This window comes from Mustela nigripes, chromosome 7 (assembly GCF_022355385.1).
Source record: "Mustela nigripes isolate SB6536 chromosome 7, MUSNIG.SB6536, whole genome shotgun sequence".
NCBI classification, from domain to species: Eukaryota; Metazoa; Chordata; class Mammalia; order Carnivora; family Mustelidae; genus Mustela; species Mustela nigripes.
In genome coordinates, this window is record NC_081563.1 from 130,058,580 (window position 1) to 130,083,587 (window position 25,008).

General features: G+C 49.8%; 2 long non-coding RNA genes across 2 annotated transcripts; one reads left to right on the forward strand and one right to left on the reverse strand.

The window, feature by feature from the left end:
• On the forward strand, positions 1 to 19,294 carry LOC132022025 (uncharacterized). The gene is made up of 5 exons (XR_009405494.1): positions 1 to 443; positions 3,087 to 3,194; positions 6,337 to 6,491; positions 11,596 to 11,762; positions 18,493 to 19,294. It is a non-coding gene; the product is annotated as an uncharacterized LOC132022025 (long non-coding RNA).
• LOC132022024 (uncharacterized) lies at positions 7,848 to 23,931 on the reverse strand. Its single transcript, XR_009405492.1, has 4 exons — positions 23,343 to 23,931; positions 18,157 to 18,309; positions 17,540 to 17,653; positions 7,848 to 9,454 (listed from the first exon to the last, which is right to left on the reverse strand). It is a non-coding gene; the product is annotated as an uncharacterized LOC132022024 (long non-coding RNA).
• Between the last annotated feature and the right edge of the window lie 1,077 nt (positions 23,932 to 25,008).

Here is a 25,008-nt window from a genome sequence, read left to right on the forward strand (position 1 = left end):
CCCGAAGTATCTGTGTCCAGGTATTGATAAAGACCATGCCCTTGGGAAATACTACTGCAGGCCAAAGGAAGCCCCAGAACTAATGGAACTCGTTGGTCCTAAAGGAACTGGGTGCCTCACGACTGAGTTGGTTTGTGTGTGTGAAGCTTTCCGCTCTCGCCTTCAGACCACAGACAATGCTCTCCCCATGTCTCCCGAGGAGTCGGTCCTATCGAGTTGGACAGTACGGTGACTGCAGCCCAGAGCATGAATTCGTCTTACCTTCTCTGGCCACATTTTCCCGTCCCCTCTGTGATCCCCTCCTGCTACTCTTTTCCTTCACAGCCTGTGTTTCCAGGGAAATGAAGACGAATACATTTGCTGCAGCCTATTGAGAGCAAGTGGATTCTTCCCTAATTCACAAACATCTGTTACTCTGAAGGGCTTCATGCATCTTATGAAAGGTGAGATTGAAAGGCCCTCTCCGCAGAGTGGGTTTTACAAATGACAAATACCCAGATACACTGAAAACGTCAGGGCTAGAATGAGAATCCTTTGCAACAGGTGAGAAGGTGAGCAGCACGTAAAATGCTGTGTACAAAGTCAGTTCCTACTTGTTATAGGCTGTTAGAGAGATCACACGTCTATTTAGGGAACTTCCTGATGTAGGATTGGCAGATTTCTATTCTGGAGAATTCTTTTTTTTTTTTTTTAAAGATTTTATTTATTTATTTGACAGACAGAGATCACAAGTAGGCAGAGAGGCAGGCAGAGAGAGAGAGAGAGGGAAGCAGGCTTCCTGCGGAGCAGGGAGCCCGATGCGGGGCTCGATCCCAGGACCCTGAGATCATGACCCGAGCCAAAGGCAGCAACCCAAACCACTGAGCCACCCAGGCGCCCCTATTCTGGAGAATTCTTATTTGTTCTTTCTGCTTTCGATATGGCTGGAGGTTTTCCATCAGGTTACCTATGGAATTGTTCAGAGCCAAGTTAGACAGAGTTGTATCAGCCGTTTACAAAGGTAGCCATCCTGTATCTGGGCAGGAGATAAAAGTTGTGTTCTCTATTTTATTACGTTTTCCATGCTGGCCGTTTAAAGCTAAAAGCAAATTCTCTCTCTTGGGAGACTCAGCATTTCTGTTTGTTATGGCTTTATGATACTGGCTGATATCAGTAGAAGGAAATACATTTTCCAGACTCGAGTAGTTTTTTTTCTCTTTCAGCCTTAATATCCAAAGCGGAGTATGTTCTGCCTGCTTCACAGTCACTAGTAAATGAAATTATCTTCACGTTTCTGTCAAGGAAGGCAGGCTGTTAACAACCAATCTCTCAAGACAAAAATCCTGTTACTCTTTAAAAAGTTGAAGTTAAAAAAAAACAAAAAAAAAAAAAAAAAAAAAAATGGGACGCCTGGGTGGCTCAGTTGGTTAAGCAGCTGCCTTCGGCTCAGGTCATGATCCCAGCGTCCTGGGATCGAGTCCCACATCGGGCTCCTTGCTCCGCAGGGAGCCTGCTTCTCCCTCTGACTCTGCCTTCCACTCTGTCTGCCTGTGCTTGCTCTCGCTCGCTCTCTCTGACAAATAAATAAATAAAATCTTTAACAAAACACAAAAAATACAAAAAAAAAAAAGTTGAAGTTAATCGTAGATCTAGGCCAACTTAGACATTTAATTCACGTTTCTTAAATGGGTTAATGTGTCTTTATTATTAGGAGCTGGTATTTAGTCTTAGTCATAAAATTTTTAAATTGAGGAGAAAGAGTAGTGACTGACAAGTAATTAACTAGAGATCAAATGAGAACCAAACAATTTGAAAAATCCTGTGTAACGGCACTGAGAATTGCATGTTTTTCACTGATAAATGTGTGTGTCTGACAAATACATTTGCAAATGTTTCATTAAAAAAAAAAAAGTGCCGACTTGGTTTCAGGAAACCACGTCACCTATTCTAACTTAGGAAACATGAAAATCACTTTGAAACACTTGCCGGGAATGAATATGAACAAGTCCGGGCCTTACCGGGCGACCGCTGCAGAGCCGATTAGACAGGCCCCTTCCCCGTCACCGACAGCACATGGGACCATGTCTCAGGGACACGACAGGCATGCGGTGCTCCCCCCGCCACTGATGGAATTCTTCCCAGGACTGACTCCTGGCTTAGGGAACAGCGCGAGGGGGAGCTCTGGTGTAGAAGAGAAATGCCATCCTCCAGTGCAGAAGGAAGCTTTGGGTTGGGAGCCCCGTGGCCCCAGATGCGGGCTTTGCAGCTGTCAGAGCATGTGGCCCAGGGACACCATGCACAGGGCTCCCACGGGGACTGGGCCCGACACAATGCTGCAGGCCCTGTGAGGAAGTCTCAGCTTTGTGCCCACCTGACTTACCACCTCGGCAACATTTACTCATCTCTCTTTTTAACCAAGAGAAAGCAGGCCTCGGGCTGAGGTCACTCAGCAACCAATAGCATCTGGCTAGTAGAACCGTGTTTGGCAAAGGATGATGGTTTTCCGTGGACAGTTTCCTGTTTTGAATCTTTTAAAGTTTAAATAGTGAGTCTACCAGGTAAGGAGAGAAGGCACAAAATCCTAATAGGACGTGGGGTCGAGTTAGACGTAACGTACTCACACTGGTTCAATTGTTGGGACAGACGCACCACAGGAGTAACGTAGGAGGTCGGGTGCGGGGCGTAGAGGACTTCCCTGCACCTTCTCTGCAACTTTTTCATGAATCTAAAATTAGGCTGAATGTTACAGTTTATATAAATATATTTTTTAAAGACTTTATTTGTCAGAGTGAGAGAAAAGCACAAGCAGGGGGAGTGGCAGGGAGAGGGAGAATCAGACTCCCCGCTGAGCAGGGAGCCAGAGAGCCAGCGAGAGTGAGAGTCTGAGTGAGTGAGAGAGAGAGGATGCAGAGAGAGAGAGAGAGATGCAGGGCTGGATCCTAGGACTCCAGGATGATGACCTGAGCCGAAGGCAGACCCTTAACTGAGCCACCCAGGCATCCCAGTATTTGTTTGTTTGCGTGTTTATTATTGATATTTTTTATATTTTTATTATGAACCCAGAGAAAAATTGACCCATGCTATTTTTTTTTTTTTTTAACATGTAGGTCCGGAGAGGAATGGAGAACGTAGACGGACTGTGGCAACAGCATTAACACTCGGGTCCAGGGGAGGGGCGAGGGGCCTCCTGATGCTCTTCACTCTGCTTGCTGCAGGTCGGAAATTGGTCACAGTGAAGTCGGGGTGGGGGGCTGGGGGGAAGGAAATCAGTGCACAGGAAAAATCTTAAGTCCACGGGAGCCCCCGAGGCATGAATATGGCCAGAGTTGTCAAAGCGATGCCTGAGCTGTGGGCCTTTGGGGGACACTAGGGAAAGAGGCGGCCTGGCAGGGAGATCCTTGCCCCAGGACTACCCACTGCCCCAGGACCCTCGCTACAGCCTCCCTGGGCACACAGCTTCCAGATGGCACGGCATACCCAGTTCTTTCCACCCATGCTCTCCCCACAGCACCCTCGTGCTGCAAGCCGAGAAGGTGCTGTCACCCCGCAAGCCAGGCTGGGTATTTCGGGGACAAAGATGAATAAGGAGGAAATGTTCTCGCAGGAGACAGATGTGTAAACAGAGACCCACAGGGCCAAGTGCTCCCTGCAGCCCAGGGAGTGAGTGCTGGGTGGGACAGTGCCTTTGAGAATGAAGGGGATGCCCCAAGGAAGTGTGTCACCAGGGACGGATGAGTAAACAGGTTATAGGATCTTTCCAGAGAACCTTCCTTCTCAGGCCCGCAGGGTAAGGCCAGAAACGGCAGCCTTTGTGCCCTGCAGAGCCTGGGTTTCTACCTCTCTCCTGCTCTGTTGAGTAAACAGCCTGAGTGCTTGTCCTGTGCCAAGCCCCCTAGCTGGGAACTCTGTCCCCACCCTCATCCCTCTCACCTGGCTGATACTTTAACCCTCAACCTGCTGGTGCCCACAAGAGGCACATTCTCTCAGAGCCTTCTCTGAGCCCCTACTTGGCACTGGGCCCCCCTTGATGCCAGGCCCACTGCCTCACCAGGGCAGAGCTGGGTAAGCACGCAGACCCTGGAGTCCGGTCCTCTGTTCCTAGCTGTATGGCCTCAGGCAAGTCCCTTCACCTTTCCAGGCTTCCGTTTCCTTGTCTGTAAATAACTAGAATGCCTCAGTGGTATGTTCTGAAGATTGGGTGGGAATAACTAGAGTGCCTCAGTGGTATGTTCTGAAGATTGGGTGAAATAATGCCTGCCTTCTTAACGCGAGGTCTGGGGACCAGCCAACTGGAGCTTGTTAGTAGAGTCCCACAGCCCACCCCAGACCTCCCAAACCAGATCCCACATTTTACCAGGATCCCAAAGTGAGTCGCATGCATGTTCAACTCGAGAAGCACAAGACAGCAGACCGTGTTTGGCTCCTGCTGAATATCCGTTATCATCACCATCATCCTCTGTCATCCCATGAGACGAGCTGTTTTCGTGTTCTTCTCCTCCACCTAGTCCGTCCTGCCCAGGACAGCTGTGTTGCCGCTGCGTCCTTAGTGCCCGGAGCAGAGGAGGTGGTGGGTAATTAAGGGCTGGATCTCCTCATTTGTCCAGTTCTCCTGGAGAAGCCCGACTGGGGACCTGGTGACCTCACTCCTGGGGCTTTTTGGACTCCTTACTGCCATTAATGCCCCAACAGGACCGCAGGGACAAAGTCTAGAGTGGCGAAAGGACCTCCCACTTGGGCAGTGGGGATGTGAGCTTAACAGAAAGGACAAACCCCCAAACTCAACCTACTTGGTACAATCCATGATTTGCCTGATAGTGACATCAAAACTCCCCTTCTCTGTCAGCACTGTCTACCTTCAGCGCTGCTGAGAATGTCACGTTGCTGGATTCTTCCTGGAGATAAATGGCCAGATCCTTCATTCTCAGGCCTCTCTTCCACACTCAGAGCCTCCTCTTCACCCAGAGCCTCACCCCAGGCACCTCTGCTCCACTGTGACAAGCTCCCAGTCCATCAGATAGAAGAAGGCTCTGTTTTGCTGGGGAAATGTTTAGAGTGACAGGTTCCTGCTCTGGTGTCTGCCAGTGCCATAAACCTTGGTTCAACAGAAGAATGAATCTGCCCTGAAGATTGGAGCTTTATCAGCTGGGGGGATTAGCAAAAGCCCAGGCCTGACCTGCGAGCAAATCCCAGCCACCCTCCACACTCCCTTTGGGACCCTCCAGAGTCAAATACTTTCAGAACCAACTCCAGTTAAGTAAACAGCTCTCTGCACGTGAGTGCCCACAGGGTTTCTCTGAGGACCTGACATTCTCCACTTGGTGACTGTCATTTCCTTACAAACATAACATTGAAAGCGATCTTTGCATTCCCAGAATGACTTCCCCAGCTGAGGAATTCTGCGAGGCTCCTTGAGTTCAGGGCTGGTGCTGTATTTTGTGCTTTTATGACAACACTGCCTAAATGCATCCTGTACAATTTTGACAAGACCCCTTTGCCCCCCTCCCCTAGCATGCGTGTCTCTCTTTGCCGCAGACTTCTAGTAAAAGCTTCAAATATGCACTGCCTAAATTGAACCCTGATGCTAGGAACACTAATGGGGCGCCCTCTTCAAAGCCATTCTCTGCAACCCAACAGTTTACATGTTGCTGGAAACAATGGACTTAAGTGCACAATTTATTTGGGTTGGCTGGTTTCATGCTGGTTGGAATCTGCTTTGGGGGAAAAACAAACCCTGCATGTGTTTAGATTTATAATTTATACCGAAAGCACAAATACCTCGTAATAGGGCTAGAATGAGACACAGTTACGAGCAGGAGGCATGCACATGTTGGCTCTGCTCTCACGGATGTACTACCAGAGACTACAGACTGCTTTTTGGTTAAGCCACCACTCCCTCTTCCTCCCCTAATGCCCCCCTCCCAAAAAAAAAACCCTGACCTGGTGCTTTCTCAGCTGTTCTGCACACCTGCTCCATCCCTGCAACAGCCTCACCCCTGGCCTCATGATTCCCAGGTCAGGGAGGAGGAAACTGAGGCATAGGAAGGTGAAGTCCTTTCCCCAAGCTCCCACAGCAAGGTGTAGCGCCAGGATTCACACTCGAGCAGTCTTGCTACAGAACCAGTGCTTTCTCAACTCTTAGGTCCTTCTGTAGTGAAGTCTACAGAACCACTAGCCAGAAGGCTCCATTAACCCAATTTTTATTGCTGTTGAGTTGGAAGAGAAACAAGGCAAATGGCAAGACAATAATAAAATGATATGAGGGCTTAACCGGAGGAGAAATGAGGCCCCGCTCCCCAGATTAATCCACACAACCTGGAAAGAGCACATCATCTCTATATTCTGCACCTCCATCTTTAGGGCCAGAGAAGGAGATGCCAAGTCCCAAGAGGAGACCCAGCATCCCAGAGGATCTCCATCAATAAGAGCCAGTGCTGCCTTTTGGATTCCAGAACCAGGAAGAAGAGTGTGCTCCAGGGAGATCGCTATGGCGGGCATGACAATAAGAGCCCCTGGTGAGTGTCTTTCTGGGGTCCCCTGCCCTTCGCAGTGTGCTGATCGGCTCCTTCTGAACGCCTTTGTCTCCGCCTTGAATCTGGGTGGCACTGTGACTTGCTTTCCCACAATGAGGTAGAAGCGGTGGTCTGCCAGCTTTGGAAGCAGGCCCTCACCCCAGACTTTCTGCTTTTCCTTTCACTTGCTTGGAATTTCAAGACAAATAGTGGAGAGGCCTGGGCTAGCTCCTTAGAAGACTAGACGTCTGTGTGGATGGGAACCACGGCAACTCCGCTGACAGCAGAACCCTGCTGGGTGTGTGGGGGAGGCCACCTTGGACCCTCCAGCCCCAGTTGAGTTGTGGGATGACTGTGAGCCCCAGGAGTGAGCCCAAGAAGGTCAGCAGCAATACTGCCCAGACTGCCACCCCACCGAATGGTGAGAAACAACCAAGCCATCACTGCTTTAAGATACTAAGTTTTGGGGTCATTTGCTACACAGCAGCTAGAGCGGAAATCATCACTGTTCACAGAATGAAAAGGAAGGTTCTCTGCTGAAACCACAACTGTTAGGAGTATTTCCATATGACCATGTCTCTAGCAAAAGAGTTTCTGGAGGATTTGTGGAAGCATGTGTCGAAATGTGTCCTTAGCCCATCTGTGAGGACACTGGTAGCCCAAAGGTAACTTCACTTCTGTTCACCTACTAAATATTTGACCATTGTTTTCCATATGAAAAAGGAACCATCGTCAGCACCGGAGATGCAGATAAATTTGCCACAGCACTCTAAGAACTCCTGGGACAAGAGAGGAAGCGGGCAAAAACGCTGTTAGGAATTCATTCAGGAAATGTCCAGTACCAGGCGCCGCCACGTTCAAGGCTGGGAATACAAAGATGGGAAGGTCACAAATGCAGACGTCATGGGATCTGTGTCTTGTGGGGGACAGGGACTTAAATAAAAGGAAGACAGGGGTGCCTTGGTGGCTCAGACAGTTAAGCGTCCCACTCTTGGTTTCTGCTCAGGTCCTGATCTCATAGGTCTAGAGATGGAGCCCCTCGTCGGGCTCTGGACAATTTTGACAAGACCCATTTGCCCCCCCTCCCCAAGCATGCGTGTCTCTCTTTGCTGCAGACTTCTAGTAAAAGCTTCAAATCAAATATGCACTGCCTAAATTGAACCCTGATGCTAGGAACAGAGCAGAGAGTCTGCTTGGATATCCTCTCCCTCTGCCCCTTCCCCCGCTCATGCACTTTCTCTCTCAAATAAATCTTTTAAAAAAATTTTAAAAAGAAGACATGTGAACATATGACCACAAATGGTGTCCAGTGATGTGAAGAAGTAGCACGGGGTGCCCGGAAGGAGACTTCACCTGGTGAGAGGAGGTCTGGAAGGTTCTGGAAGGTTTGCTGGGTTAGTTAGGTCAGCCTGGAGCCCAACTTTGTTTTACATACAAACACAGAGTATTTTCCTCATGGTGGTTATATATACTGAACTTTCCTGGAATGCTGTGACCATGCGAATCAAGAGAAGGCTGAACTTTGGGAATTCACGTTGGTTGCTATTCTAGAGGAACAGCTCCGGCAGCGGTTGCACCCAGCATGCTTGAGGCGCGTGGGTGGTCCGCACCCAGCACCTAGACCCACCTGCACCTGTGGCCGTCGTGTTTCCATCTGGAAGCTCAAGCCCCTGGAGGCTGCACTGGGACTTCCAGCAGTAACACACACAGGATCTTTTTTTAAGATTTGATTTATTTATTTGACAGGGAAAGACACAGCGAGAGAAGGAACACAAGCAGGGGGAGTGGAAGAGGGAGAAGCAGGCTTCCCGCTGAGCAGGGAGTCCGATGTGGGGTTCGATCCCAGCACCCAGGAGTCATGACCTGAGCCAAAGGCAGATGCTCAACAACAGAGCCACCCAGGTGCCCCCACATGATTTTATCGTAAGTTACTTTTGACTCGCCTTTATCTTACAGTCTGAGAATTCTGTAGACATAGGTTACCTTATTGAGGAATTTCATTTCAGGGTTGACGAAGAGGACTTAGGTCTGATCAGGTTAGAGCCGCAGACATCGGGGTGTCTGGGGGGGTCAGGCCGTTAAGTGTCTGCCTTCAGCTCAGGTCATGATCCTAGGGTCCCGCAATCAAATCCACATGGGGCTCCCTGCTCAGCAGGGAGTCTGCTTCTCCCCCTGCCCCCTCCCCTCACTTGTGCGAGCTCTCTCTCTCTCTCCCAAATAAATTTTTAAAAATCTTAAAAAAAAAAAAAAAAGGTGGGGGGTGCCTGTGTGGCTCAGTGGGTTAGTCTCTGCCTTCAGCTCAGGTCATGATCCTAGGATCCTGGGATTGAGCCCCGCATCCAGCTCTCTGCTCAGTAGGGAGCCTGCTTCCTCCTCTCTCTCTCTGCCTGCCTCTCTGCCTGCCTGTGATCTCTGTCAAATAAGTAAATAAAATCTTTAAAAAAAAAAGTCACATGCTCTACCGACTAAGCCAGCCAGATGCCCCCTAAACTGTATACTTTCAAAGGGTGAATTTTATGGCCTCTTAGTTACATTTTAGGCAAAACACAAAGACAAAGCTGAAGGGCTAGACGGGGCCATGCCATGCAGGGTGCTTGTGGCCTAGGCGGTGGAGTCTTATCGTGAGCGTCAGACTCGGGGGAGCCGCGGAAGTTTTGGGGCATGCATGTGGCAGCCTAGGTTTGCGTGTGAGAAAAATCTCTGTGACGAGCGGGCTGGAGATGGGGACAGGGGATGACTTCAGAGGGCGAGGACGAGCGAGAGCGTATGGGCCGGCACCCGGCTTCGGGCTAGAGCGAGACGGTGTGTACAGTGGCGCCCAGAGCAGTGTGTGGGAGCTGCTGGCACAGGCCGGCTGGGAGAGATGGCGTCTGATGGTGGCTTCCAGAAGGATGTTCTGGAAGAGAAGGCATCTGAGCAGAACTTTGTGGCGTTGGTATAGGGCATCCAGAGAGTCAAAGGGTACACTAGAAAAGAAGAAAGCAAATGAACAGAAGTTTACGTGGTTCCACTTGGCCAAGTGGGAAGAGAAACAAAAATTATGGGAATGTATTCAGGTTGTCTAGAAAGACAGAACCAATAGGGGATCTAAAGATACATGTAGGAGGAGATTTAGTATGGGAACTGACACACGAGATTATGGAGACCCAGAAGTCCCCCAGTCTGCCCTCTGTAAGCTGGAGAACCCGGAAAACTGGTGGTGTAATTCAGCCCAAGTCTGAGGACGGCGGGAAATGGACATGCCGGCCCTAACTTTGCCTTTGCTGTTCCGTTCAGGCCCTCCACAGACCGGTGGTGCCCACCTGTGCTGGTGAGGGCAACCTTCTTCCCTCAGTCCGACTCAGATGCTCATCTCTTCCAGAAACATCCTCACAGACACACTCAGAAGTAAGGTTTTACCAGCTCTCTGGGCATCCCTTATCCCGCCAGGCCGACAGAGAGAAATCTGTTCTCACGAGTCCGCTTCATGTCAGCCTGACGGCGCTATGCATCTCCTTAAACGGAGCTTGATTTCCTAATAGAGACAATGACTTACGTCCTAATTCTGCTGAACATGGTACCACCATCCAGGGCATGACCGAAAGCGCGGGAATACTGACCAGCAGAGTGTGTCCCCCCGCATCCCCCCAACTTCCCCGGGGCGGCTTAGCCCCTCTTCCCAGGAGACTGTGGTTCAAACAGCACCTTATCCCTCTGGTCCCACCACGCTACAAAGCGGCTGGCAGATTTTTCATCTCAGATCTATTTGGGAGGGAAAAGAAGTTGCCCAAGGTGGGTTCAGGCCAACTTGTAGCATGTGGACTTTATTTTATAGTCAATAAAGTCATTCTTTCTCTTCTTGAGCCATAAAACTCCGTTGACTTTGCATGTCTGTTTTGTATTACACATTCCAGTCCCTCAAATCTCTTGATAACAAGTTCCCTTAAGGGAGAAATTGTGCTCGTTGTTGGGAAAATGTGATCCACCGCTCCACCGGGGACACTCGAGGACCCCAGACACCGAGATGCAGGGAGGTGGTGTGTTCAAGTGTCAGAAAAACCATACCCCAGGAGCGCTCCATTGGGGGCCGAGGACAGCCGCCCAGTAGTAAACAGGGGACGTGTATTCTTTCTGCCACTTAAACTCCCTAGCTTTGCTCTCAGCAGTAAATACCAAAAACAAATACATATTTGTTGAAGTTTCGTTTCATTCCATTTGGATTCCCATTGTTGAGACCTAATCGTTTCTTGCGTGTCACGCTTTTTTTTTTTAAAGGTACTTGAATCTTTACCTTATGGTTTAACAGCCATGGAAAAAGTCTTGAAATATTTTCAAAGGGAGAAAGGTGGGGCAGGAGGGAGGTGACAGAGATAAAAGATACAGTTATCAAACTTAAGAGTCAGTGCAAACCCACCAAGCTGAAGGCAAATGAGACTTCTGGAGGGGAGGAAAGTGAACTGGGAAAAACGCCAAGCACATGCCACTAGCTTTCCATCTGGCGTTTATGCAGTCTGGGACACCCAGAGGGAGCCTGTGTGTGGGGCAGGAGTGACCCTAGGACTTCTGGGCACGGCAGTGGACAAAAGGGCGCCAGCCCTAAAGACAGCAAAATTGACTTCCATAGTTGGTCCTCATGTTTCCGGAAAGTTCAATGTTTCCCCAGTTGCCTCAGGACAAAAACAACCACTGGTGCTTTCTAGAAAGGCAGGTTTGGGGCGCCTGGGTGGCTCAGGCAGCAGAGCATGCGATCCTCGATCGAGGGGTTGTGAGTTGGAGCCCCACGTTGGGTGTAGAGATTACTGAAAAACGGTCGTTAGGAGCGGCCTGGGTGGCTCAGTTGGTTAAAGCATCTGCCTTGGGCTCAGGTCATGATCTCAGGGTCCTTGCTCCGCAGGGAGTCGTCTTCTCCCTCTCCCTCTGCCCTTCCCCCTGCTCACGTGCTCGCTCGCTCTCCCTCTCTCGATCTCTGTTTCTCTCAAATCAATAAAATCTTTTGTAAAAATTAAAATAAAAAAATAAAATCATAAAAAAGGCAGGTTTAAGGGCCTCACCCCAAACTCAGTGAAGCAGAATGTCAAGGAGAGAGAGTTCATTGAGTGTTCATGGTCAAGTTGCTTAACTCCCACAGGCCTCCATTTCTTCATCATGCAACAGTGCTAGAAGAGCGGCCAGCCGCGGGCTTGCGTGAGGCTTTCATCAGGGCGCTCAGGTGAGGACCTCCGCAGCGTGCCGGCACCTGACTCACACTCGGTAGCCCTTACCTGCGTACCTCCTGTTTCCTGTTTCCTGTTCCAGGTAAGTCACAAAGCTCCCAAGTCGCTTTGTCTAACCTCAGTCTTGAGGTGGCCACTGGTCAGAACCTCTGCAGAGCCCACCTGCATCTCGGTCCAACCTTAAGTAATTCACCGCATATGTCATGTTGGGGGCCCTGGCCTGTGCTCGCATGCTGGCTCACCCTTCACCAGAGTGAGCAGAGGTGGACTCGCCTTGGGTTCCGTCTAAGATGGTCACTGCCTCTTAGAACCGGAGCCGGCCCTTCCGCAACATGGGGGTCCAACATGCGTGGGTCCGCTTACACGTGGATTTTTTTTTTTTTTGGTAAGTGTAGCACAGTACTACAAATGTATTTCTCTTCTTTATGATTTTCTTAATACCAATTTCTTTTCTGTAGCTTACTTCACTGTAAGAATACAACAGGCAGTACATATAACATGCAAAAATCTGCTGTTGTTGTTGCTTTAATCTGTTGTTTATGTTATCGGCAGGGCTTCCGGTCAACGGGAGGTTATTACTAGCTCAGTTTTTGAAAGTCAAAGCTATCGTGGATTTTTGACTGGGCGGGGCCGATGCTCCCAACCCACGCTTTGTTCAGGGGTCAACCATCTGTAGATTCTGATTGATCACCCTCATTTAGTCGTGGGCACTGCTCCGGGCCAGAACAGTTCTAGTTTCTGGAAATCAAGTGGGAAAAACAAGGTCCATGCTTACGTGGAGTTCATGGTGTCATGGGGGATGCAAATCATAAAGAAAGCAAGTAGGTCTGTGCAGAACGCCTTCCTTTCTTACCAGAAGCGGAGCTGGAGCCGTACGGGAGTGCCAGAGGGAACCGCAGAGGCCGTGAGTGCAGGGAAGGGTGGTGGGAGATAAGGTTAGGGAAAGCAGGCAAGATAGAGACTATCGGAGGCTGTGGAGAGGGGTTTGCTTTGACTGCAGGCGAGATAAGAAGCTTTCAGAGGGCTTCAGCCAGAGGAGGGACCTGATGGCTCACTCGGGTTTTACTGGGTCCCTTCTGGCTTGGAGTCGGGGCTAGACTGGAGAGGGGCAGGAGCAGGCCAGAAGCCAGGGAGGAGGCACTGCAAGAGACCGCACAAAAGATGGCGGCAACTTGGTCCGGGGTAGAAGTCGTGGAAGTGGTGAGGAGGAGTTGGATTCTGGAGCTGTTTGGGAGGTCAAGCCAAGAGGGTTGGATGTGGGTGTGAGAGAAGCAGAGGAGTCCAGGAGGAGTGCAGCAGTAGTCGCCTAGAAGTGACAGCCGCATGGATGGAAAGAGCTCGACGAGACGGTGGGTGGAGAGATCAGGGGTTCAGTCTGGACTGCGTTCAGTTTGAGATGTCTAGTAGATAGGAGTAATGAAGGGGCTGAGCAGGCAGGTTAATGTGCGTCTGGGTTCAGAGGAGAGATTGGGGCGGGAGATAGCAGGGAAGGCCACCAGCGCAGGTGGTGTTTGATGCCATGACACTGAAGACTGTAACCTGCAGAAGGAGTCGTAGAAGACGTCCGGGACCCAGGCCCGGGGTCCAGTCACAGAAATGGGGGCCAGGCACAGCCTCCCTCAGCAGATGTGGAATCAGAACCTTCTATCGTGGGGCCCTGAGCTCCACACGTCACCTCTGCCGACCTCCTTCCCCAGCAACGGCACAAGGGGAGGGCAGGATCCAGGGAGAAGAGGAGGAGAGAGGGCTGCAAACCACAAAGGGCAGAAAACTTTAGTCATCATTTAGTTCTTCTTAGGGAGCCAAGTACAGAAATCCAGGTTCATCCTGGGTCGGACCATATCACGGACGCTCATTCATTCAACATACATCTCCTGAGCGTCTCCTATGTGCCAGGCACTGGTAACTGACCAGGGAAGTAGACACAGTCCCCGGCTTCAGGGAGCCTCTCTTTTTTTTTTTTTTAAAGATTTTATTTATTTATTTGACAGACAAGAGATCACAAGTAGGGAGAGAGAGGAAGGGAAGAAGGCTCCCTGCTGAGCAGAGCGCCCAATGTGGGACTCCATCGAAGGACCCTGGGATCATGACCTGAGCCGAAGGCAGAGGCTTTAACCCACTGAGCCACCCAGGCGCCCCAGGGAGCCTCTTTCTTAGCAAAGGGGCCACCGTCCTAACTGCAACCTTTTATAGTCTTACTTCTCTTGGATTTCTAACATTTGGTGCTTCTAAAAGTGTATTTTCTCCATTTTTGTGTCTGTTCCTAAGAGGTGAGCAGAGATCACTCCAGATCTCTATTTGTAGGCACTGCTCCACGGACGGAACACAGGCATGTAGAGGATTGTTGCTGTGTTTTCCTATGTGACGTTGGTTTTTCAGTGACATAGTACACTCGTGAGCTGGGCACAGGACCACAGCAGTGTTCTGCTGTGGTGGAAATGAAGCAAGATAGTGTGAGAGTGAAGACTGGTTAATATCGTAGAGCTTCACCGTGCTGGTGCTCTGGCGTCACCAAGACCCAGTGGGAAGGTGGGACACATGCACACTTGTCGCTTCTGTGCTCACTAGGCAAGCGGAGGCTCCCACGCCGACTGGTTTTTTTAAGGGAAACTCAAACACAGTTACTCATCTTTTTAAAATAGAAATTGAGACAGAAGCCATTGACATTTTAGACATTTCATGGGACACTGTTAACACACCGCTAGCTGGGTTGAGGGCCACTGTTTGGGAAACAGTTAAGACACATCGGGCGTCAGATCTCAGTGTTACCGCTCCCAGCTGCGTGACTAGAAGCAAGTCACTGTACTCCGCAGGCTCTGAGTTTCTCCGTCCATCAACGGGAACACTAACGGTTCCTGTCAGTCATCCCCTGAGAAGTACATGACATCAGACCCGTGAAGGCCTTGGCTTTCCACAGTCCCCTCTCCCTAAAGGGCCGCCATTACAGTGGGAAAGGAAGGCAGAGGGTTGGACCAGGCGCTGGCGAGCCCTGGTGCCCTGTGAAGGAAGGGGAGGGGTGTCACCCAGGCAGCCAGAGCAGCAGATCAGGTCACCCAGCCCCAGTGCTCAGACTGGACCTCCCCAGACCTGTCCGGACGTGGTACTTTGTGCTGGCTGGCTGGCAGGGAGGTCTGCCCTGGGGGTGCTGCTGCCCGGGCACAGGGAAGGACCAGGGCACTCGTCCGGGATGAGGCAGCTGCGCAGACATGGGGAGTGAGGGGGTCCAGGGTTCACAGTAGAGTTACGGTCCTAGATGGCCAGAGAGGCGGTGATGCCGTGGACGGAAATGGAGTGTGCTGACGATAGAGAAGTGAAGACAGATGATGATATTTAGAAGATGAAGAATTCAGAGAGAAATGAGTACAAAGGGAGTGTCTGAGGAATTTTGGGATGCGGCCATTTCTTGTCCTTAAATCACCTCTTCAGAGCAGCTCACCAGCGTTATAAGTGCAAATGACTCTGACCTCAATTAAATCTCAACTCTGGGAACAAATTAGCACCGGGGAACGCCTTGCAGATGCTCCTCAGTGTGGAGAACCAGGCTTCCAGCTCAGACTGCCCTCTGTTGGACGCCTCAGCCCCACATTCCAGAAGGAAAACAAACATCCCGAGAGCCTCCCAACCCTTCCCATACAATTACTGTTTTACTTTCAGGATAGCTCTGTGAAGGGCTCCAGTTTCCAAGGTGGGGACACTGAGGCACAGAGAGGCTGAGCACCACGTCCCAAATCCCAGGTGGGGCGGAGCTAAGCTCAGAGGCCGAGCTCCATGCTTCACTCAGTAGACTCAGCTGTCCCTGGACGTGGGAAGAATGATTTGTTCCAAAGGGACCAGATGTTCCCCCCTCAAAAGGACTGCCAAGACACCCAAGTCAGAGTCCCTTTCTTAGGTAACTGAAGACATGATCTTAAGGGCCGAGGTTGAAATGTGACCAGTATATGCTTATTCAAATCCTTTGCTCCTGGGTCTGGGCAGGGCACCAGACCAGCCAAGGTAAAGGACCATAGCGCTATTAGAGGTTGACAGAAACACAAGGACCTTCCTGGGCAGAGAATCAGGAGGCCGTGTTCTTGGTTGTGTTTGGAACTCACATGTGACTTCCATCAGGTTCTTCCCCCCCGTCCCGTCTGCTGATCAGCAAAAGGAGGTGTTCAGTTCAACAGCACATTTTCCAACTTCCGACTCTGCTGATGACTGGCACTGTCCCTCAAGAAGACAGCTTTGGCCGTCCCTACACATTTAAATGTGCACACCCACTAATTTCTTGGATTATGACTAGAGAAATACCCACAGAAGTGCACAAGACAGATGCCCAGGATGTTCAGTGAAACACTGAGTGCTGATGACTTGACTGTCCACCATCATAAGACTGTCTAGATAAGTTACAGCATACCTATCCCTTGGAAAGCAACGTAGCCTGGAGAAAAGAATGAAGAAGGAATGTAAGTAGTGAAGTGGAAGTACCACCATGATATATATATTTTTTCTTAGCGAGTGCACATGTGGTGGAGGGGAGTGGGCAGAAGGAGAGGGAGAGAGAAAACCTTAATCAGGCTCTGTGCCCAGCACAGAGCCTGAGGCAGGGCTTGGATTTTATGACCCTGAGATCATGACCTGAGCCAAAATCAAGAGTCAGATGCTTAACCCACTGAGCCATCCATGCGCTCCCATAATGATATATTCTTGAGTGAAACAAGCAAAATTTGCCCAATAAAAAAATCTGTATGGTATGTGTACATTGCTGTATTTATAACGAAAGATCTAGAAGGAAGAGTGAGGGGGAAACTTTTCCCCTACAGAATGCTTTGCTTTTATAATAAAAATTACTTTAAAATATTTTAATGTGTAGAATACTATAAGGTAAGTCTATATGCATCTCACCTAAGCAGTTTTGAGTTCTTGAACTTCCAGAAGAACCCGATGATTTGAGATGCGCAGTGTTCCTCAGATTCTGTGTGTCTAGTGCTTATGCACCAGCTACACACACTAGCCCGTGGGGCGGACTATTTGGCAAGTGGGAAATGGAGGCCCCAGACTGGTTTCTCAAGGCTATTTCTACCATACGCAGGATGCCGCCTCTCTGTTCCTGTCCTTTGGGATCTCATTCCTGTGGGGACACTTAGTGCATTGTACCGTCATCGTGGGCTCCAGCACTGTGCTGTTCAAAATGGAAGCCTGCTGAACCCTAACTACAGAATCAGGGCTTGCATTTGATAGGACTTTGGGCTTTTTTAATTTCCTTCTTTACTGGCAATTCATTTTTTATTATATTTTACGAAAGTATTCATCTGCAATGAGTGGAAAATTCTTTAGAATCTGGCCCTTCAGGGGTGCCTGGGTGGCTCAGTTGTTAAGCATCTGCCTTCGGCTCAGGTCGTGATCCCGGGGTCCTGGGATCGAGCCTCGCGTCGGGCTCCCTGCTGGGTGGGAAGCCTGCTTCTCCCTCTCCCACTCCCCCTGCTTGTGTTCCCTCTCTCACACTCTCTATCAAATAAATAAATAAAATCTTTAAAATATATATATATAAGAAAAGTGAGGCAAGGGCCACACACAAATAAAAAGCAGCACTCATGGCTCACGGTTACAAAGTCAGACGAAGTTGGCAGACTCAGATAAACATTCTTACCAGCCTGAACAAGGAACAGGAAACACAGGCCCCATGCACAAAGCTCTTAATTTGAAGAGCTGCTGTTTAAGAGGAAGCTTTCGGACCATTGACTTCAGGGTGAAGAAAAGGAGGAGTGGGCAGGGTCCCAGCCTGGGTCAGGTTCAACCGTGAGGGAAACAACTTCAGCCTAAAAAGTTTTTGCCTCAGTTCACGGGCAGAAACTCCCCAGCCCTGAAGGTGGCTGGGCCTACCTTGCTCTGTTTTCAGATTTTCCACAGGCACTTTTCAGAGACAAACAGGTCTTCCTTAAACGTAGAGGGACCCGGAAGGAGAAAGATGACTCCTCTTTCCCCTTTCAAGCTCTCCTGTAAGGTCACGCCATAGAAAGCAGGGTCAGAATGGACCTGAGTCCTAAGCCCTTCCCCTTTGTGTGAATCATTAAACAGGCCATTTACACTCCGTCCCCACGTCTGCAAATGGGATGATAGTAGGACCCGCGTTCATGTGAGGGCAAAATGGGAGAGTGCGTATAGCGAACTCAGCTCAGGCCTGACGCCGCAGGAGCCTTCCACACACGCTAGCTCAGGGCTCTTCCTAATCATAGACCAAAGTGCAAGCCCAAAGGAGTCGTGGGCAGTGACAGGTACCATTAATTCAACACAGGGCATGTGCCAGTGACAGCGTCAGGTGACACATTTATCATCTGGTGGGATTCTCCGTACAACCTCTGAGTAGCTCCTCAGTAGCACCTTTTAGTAAGGACAGGACTCGGAGAGATGAGGTGCCCTGTCCCAGCTGGGCCACCTCAGAGGCATGGGGCATGGGGACTGAGCCGGGCTCCCCTGCCGCGCTCCCCATCATCACCCACCTCTCATCCTCCTGGTTTCCTGGGTCTTGCTGTCTTTTCTGTTTCCCAAGAGAAAGCATAAGATCGCAGGCATCTGGGCATCGGCTTTGACTGGCTTTGTCGTGGTTCTCAAGCTTTCTTCATTGGCTTGATTTTACAAAAATTTGGCATTCCCTTAAATTAAAAAATACATATATATGTTTGGTTCTTAATGTCCCCTGGGGAAGGTTTCTAAATCTAAAGGATTTCGTTCACTTCTCCTTAATGCTGAATTTAATAAGGCTAAGTCACTGGATCTTTGCTAACAAGTTGGGTTGTTTGTTGCTTTATTTTCATTTTGGAAACTTCTCTCCATAGTGAACCATCCTCCCTCTGCTGAAAAAAATCCCATGAGGAATTCTGATCAGATGCCAGAGCTGTGGAGCAGATCCCCTGGAGGCTATCATGTTTCTAGAAGGCTCCTAGAAGGCAACAAGTCTTGCAACCTGACTCTTAACTGACTTCTTCTTACCTGTTGGATTGTCTCAGGGCAAGGGGAAAAGGACACAGGCATGCTTTCTGCTTCCAGACAAAATTATGTATTTCATAATGGAAGAAATCTTTTCATACCAACAATTGAAATTCACTGTACCCTGTCAAAGGCAACAGAGGGCAAGAGACCTGGAACCCAGCTGCCTGGGTTTGGGCACCAGCTCTACCCCTTATCTGTGGGGCCCCGGGCAAGTTGCTTAATGTGTCTATGCTCCGGTTTCCTCCGGTAAAATGCGGGTGATAATAGTACATGAATCCATGTATTTTTGTGAAGATAAAACTGGGTTTGTCAGACTGAAGGATTGTCCCGGGACGCTCGGGGATACAACTGGGAAAGTCCCAGGCAAACCCACCCTAAGATAAAAGGGGAGTACACTGTAGTGCTTTAGGCACATTTCACTGCTCCGTCCGTAGTCTTAGCTGCCATTATTCACGGTTACCCCCGGCAGCCATTTTCCTTGCCGTTGGTGCCATGGTCCTCGTTTACTTATCGTCCACTCTATAGGGGACTTCCGTGTGTCTCTTCACCCACACCACCATTGATCTGGCACCACCAAAGTCCCCCAGGAAATGTTTCTTGCTGTTTATAGAACAAGCTTCCAGAGAATCAACTATATGCCAGGCAAACAGCTTCCTAACAAATCGTGTAGTCTTTCTCCCTCAACCCTCCAGCAGCATCTAACTTGAAGGTTAAAATAGAGAGAATGCCATGTGATGACAGACTGATGTACTCACATCCAAGGAACAGCCATGATGGCCGGCAACCCCATGAAGCTAAGGGGAGAGGCCTAGAACCTTCCCCCTCACAACCCCCAGGAGGACCCAACCCTGGCAACACCTTGATTTTGGACTTCTGGCCTCCAGAACCGTAAGAGGACAGATTTCTGTCGGTTTAAGCCCTCTGGTTGGTGGCACCTTGTTACAGCAGCCCGAAGAATCAAGGACAGCCTGCTTATGACCCAAGTCTAGACCTTCCCAGTCTTGTGTCCTGACAAATCCAAGGGCCTCTTCACTGGTCTCCCTGCCTGTGTTATCTGTCTCTCCTCATGTCTGTCTGAAAACACCAGCTTCTGGCTCCCAGGTCAGAGACACCCCGTGACACCCAGCGCCTCCATCAGCACTTCCCAAATTTACCGGAGGGTAAGAATCCCACAGATGATACTTCAAATTACAGGTTCCCTGGCCCCATTCCAGACCTCTGGAAATGGGCTTGTGGAAGGGGAGCCTTGGAATCTGCATTTTTAATGAGCATCCAGAATGACTGGTAACCTCAGGGACATTTGGGGCACTCTGGCCCACGAGATGAAATCCAGAAGAGACCGAGGATCTTGGTTCTGTGACTTCCATACCATGACACCAACCTCATATTCAAATGTCACTTCCTGAGGTTTCCAGGGCCTCAGAATTCATCCCGCTGTGCTGCCTGCCTCGAAGTCCTTCAGCTTGCTCATCCTCTACCCAAGGATGCTGGCGTCCTTGAGAACCACTCCGGCCTCGCCATCCCCCCCCCGCCCCCCCGAAAACTGCTCTTCCTTTCCTCCCTCTTCTAAATCTAGAATCCAGAATCTGAATGATGCCACTTAAAGCTTAAAGTTATCTCTGATTACTCAGAGACAGCCTTTCGGTGAACTCAGAATAAAAACCAAACCCCACACCCCCGCCTGCAAAGACCCAGCATGACCGGGCCCCGCCCACCTCTCACACGCCGCCTCTTCTGGAACCATTCTCCTTCAGTCTCGAAGTTCCAGGCACGGGCTTTCCTGTAATTCCTCAAACACACCGCATTTCTCCCGCCTGGATTCTTGCCACATGCTCTTCTCTCTCCCCACCCCCAACACCTTATAATATTTCAATATCATGTCCTCAGAGCTTTTCCTACAACCCATCCTAATTAGAACGCGCACGCGCGCGCGCGCGCGCGCGCGCGCACACACACACACACACACACACTCACTCACTCTCTCTCTCCACTTATACTCAATCACCACCCTGTTTGACCAATTGCGGACATTTAAAAATCAGGAAGTGTGACGTAAAACCATCCAACCTCATAAGGAATCAGAAGACCTGCCATGACAAAGCCATGTTCTCAGCCACACAGGTGGGAGGTGAGCCCTGGCCTGGCCACCCCCCAGCCTCTCCACTCCCTTCAGCTACCAGCCTGGGCCCAAACAACCGTGTTTGTGACACTTCCTTGACCCCCCTCCCAAAATGAATTCACTTATCACATGTCTGCCTCATGGAAACAGATGGTCTTGGTCCCCAGAGCAGCCCCAGCATCTCGCCTGTGCCAGGCACAGGGCTGGACCTCACCGAACAAGAACTGAATGAGTGAATGATGGATAGATGGATGTCCTGCCTTCCCGTGTCCCATAAGCCATACCATTCATTTTGCCTTTTAATTACACCCTTCCCCACTGCACTCATTAATTTGCTGCCCCCGGTGCCTCCCTCCTCTGTAGAGCTTATGAAAATACAAATCTGATCCTTTCATCGCCCAGTTGTAAACATTCGCGGAGTCTCCCAGCACCGCTGGGGAAAGCACAGACTGGTCAGGAGAGCGTGTGAGGCCCATCTCATCATCCTTTCCCACCTCCACAGAGGAGAGGGCCCCCACCACCGGGCACACCCACGCCCCACGCAATGGCTTAGGGAACACACCATGTTCTTCCCCGCCCCCACACCTCTGCCGCAAAGCTCCCTTTCCCTGGAATGCCTCCTCCCCCGTCCCACAGCCCGCCATGCCTCTAGCAAACTCCCACTCATTCTTCTGCCCGATGGCTAGCCAGAGAGTCACTTCACTGTGAAACACCCCAGACCGCCCCCCCCCACCCCCAGGCTGACTTAGTCATTCTCTCTCTTCTGCTCCCGCCCTCCTTGCGTACCCTGGCCTCAGCCCTGAGTCATGGCTCAAAATAGCAGCTGGTGTCTTCTGAGTGCTTGCCGCGTGCCAGGACAGACTGAGCTTTGTCGCCTTTAATCCTTGCGCTCGTGCTGAGCCCCTGCCTGCAAGGAAGCCTTCCCCGCTCCGCCCCCTGCCCCAAACACACAGAGATGCAGGAGGATCACTTTCTCACCCCAGCTTCCCTGAGAGGTCACCCCTGCCACCTCCTGTTGGGTTTTCTTTCTCCTTCCACACCTTGCTCTACCCCCCTGGCCTCCCCATCTTCCCTCCCTGCTTTATTTTTCTCCACGTATCACTAACACACTACACATTTTGATTAATCTGTGTGTTCAGTCTCTACCCTGTGGAATGTCAGCTCTGGGAGGGCAGGGATGTTGTCACGTCTTGTTTACTACTGTAAGCTTACCTTCTAGAATAGCACCTGGCACATAATAGACTATAAATACTTATTAATTCAAGGAGGATAGATGTTATCACTATCTTCGGTTGATTCCCAAGGTAAATGGTCTAGAGAGAGAAAGATGGGCTCCACAGGTGGTAGAGTCAAATGTGATCTCTGGAATGTCAACTCCAACAACCCCCCCACCACCCTTAACTACAGCGGCCACCACTTCCTGAAGACATCTCTCCCTGGCTCTGACTTCTCAGCTGGACGTGGGTTCCTTGGAAGCAAGAACTCTATTGTATTCAGATTTTTGTTTCCTTGCATGATCCATGGTAGAAGCTCAAGAATATTTGCGGAACCAATCTATATGTGAACTGTGAAATGCTAGATGGTAGAAATCCTATCCTCACTTTTTATCCTTTATCTCCATGCTGAAAGCAGTGCTGTAGACATAGCTGAGGCTTTAAATACTTACTACATTAACGAATTCTGTTATGGCACTAGGTCATAAAAATAATTAGCAATCATGACAATAATGGGTAACCTTTACAAAGTCCTCACTCTGTGCTGGGTCCTTTCCTGAATGCTTTGCACACAAATGAAGATGATCAACTCTCTTCCTATCCTCATTTTCTAGATGACGAAATGGAAGCTCAGAGAGGTTAAGAGCTTGCCCAAGGTCACACAGCTAGGAAATAGCAGAGGCAGGATTTGAATGTAGGCACCTGAGAGTCACATTTTTAACTACTCTGGGCTGCATCTCAGCTAAGAGATGTCCATTACAAGGCCACCCCGTGTGAAGACAAGAAAAATGGTTTATTATACATTTCTGTTTTATTTCAAGGGATTTCTTGAAATTCTGCCAAAGGCTTTGGTAGGCAGTACTACTTGCTAAATAATAACCACTAGCATGCGTGTTACACTTGATGGTTGGCAGAGCGGCTTCATGCACTGCTTTTCCGCTGACCCCTGCAACAATGTTATGAGGTGGCTGCTTCTGTCTCGTCTCATAGAAGAGGACTCTGACGCTCTGAGCGGTTAAACGAACAAGTTCAAGGTCACCCAATCAATGCGGAGCAGAGCAAGGGCTCAAGTTAACGTCTATCAGAAAAATATTAAGATCTGACTGTTTTCTTTCTTTCTTTTTTTAATAAGACTTTTTAATGTATTTATTTAATGTATTTATTTGACAAGCAGGCAGAGAGGCAGGCAGAGAGAGAGAGAGGAGCAAGCAGGCTCCCCGCTGAGCAGGGAGCCCGATGCGGGACTCGATCCCAGGACCCTGGCATCATGACCTGAGCTGAAGGCAGAGGCTTTAACCCACTGAACCACCCAGGCATCCCGATCTGAGTGTTTTCAACCATAAGATTCTTCCATGTCACTTACAAGTAAATAAAATAATCCACAGGAGAGCATTCGGCACGGTGCATGGAACCAGGTAGGACCCTCAGATAAATGGGAATTATCATCATCTTCATCCACACCTCCTAGGACTGGAATATTTTAGCTGATGACGGCAGACCGTCTGTGAAGCCTGATGGGAAGATTACCCATTTCATTCTAGTTCGTCCCTGGTAATGTTGAAATAATGATCAATCTCCATTATCCCTGGGGAACCGAAGAATGTTAAGAGCTGGAAGGAGTTGCGGAGATGAGCTCATCCAGCGCCTGCATTCACAGACGGAGAAATTAAGTCCTAGAGAGGGAAGAGGTCAGAGGGCAAACTTCTCCAGGGTAGGGCTCCGGCACTGTGCCTGGCACATACGGCCTCCCATGAAGACGGCTTTTACCTAAAAGGGCATCTAGCTTCCTAAAGGCTACAGGAGGTAATTCGTTCGATTCCTGAGCTTCCAGCACTCCCGCCCCACCCCCACACAAAGTACCAAAGTGTTATAAGCTATTAACTAGAAAACCGGTCATGTGACTTAATTCCACCTCTGCTAAAGGGCTTAAAATGCTTTGGTGAGTAGTCTGAGATTCATAAATATACACTTCAACTCTTAAAGAATTATTAACCAGCTCCATCAGAACTGGAACTTGAGCAATCAAGGGGAAAAAGAGCTGGCAAGAAAAATGTCTTGAATAAAATCTCGCCACTAGTATATATGACTCTTTGGCACCTCATTCTCCCTTTCTTAAAGACAGAAGTACTAAAAAGGGCGATGTGGCACCGGCGTAACCCCTACTGGCTTCTTCAGAGGGCGGAGACAGGCTGGACGGACCTGCCAGCGTGTGGGTGTGATAATCAGTGGTAGCCCATTCCCAACTAACGATTTTGAGACCCTATAATTTATCGAGTCCGTGTCATACTCACCTTACTTATCTCACTAACTCACTGGGTACTAATTCTCCCAGGCATGGGACTAGCTTTTCATTCCATGATCAGCTTTCGCTTGAGGATTTGGGGGTGGGGAGGGATGACGGAGAGAAATGAGATTAGGGCTCAGTCTGGGAACTAAAGAAACAGAAATATAAACCCTCCTCTGTGCTGTTGCTCTGGGCTTCACGCTTCTCAAGGAAGGCTGAGTTTCAGGCCCTGCCAACAAACGCGCAGCCACAATAGCTCATGGAATGAAAAGGTTCCCTCCTCCACAATACCTTTATCAAATTCAAACTATTTTCCACATTCCTTCCTTACACCGCTCAGGCACACCTGTGACGCAGGCCTCAGAGCAAATTCCACTCAGGAGATCCAGGAAGCTCCCTGTAGAAAGGAAAGTCCAAGAGGGATACCACACCCGGAGGAGGGGAGAGAGGACATGACAATGCCTCTAGGAATGCAGGGCCCACGCAGGTGTGTTGGCGTCCGTGAACTTCCTTTTGGAAAGGGCCTGATAAATCAGTATGGATAATAGTAATAGAGCTCAGCCACCCCACACTCGCTCATGTTGAAGTGGGGCCTGGCTTCCAGGGCATGGCCCTGGCAGTTGGGGAGAAGGTGACAGCTGAGAATAAAGATTCCTAAAGGCTGTGACATGTTCTCTACTCAACGGTTCATAAACCCAGGGGCGGGGCAGGGTGGGGTGTGTGTGTGTGTGCCCTGGGTGTCCCT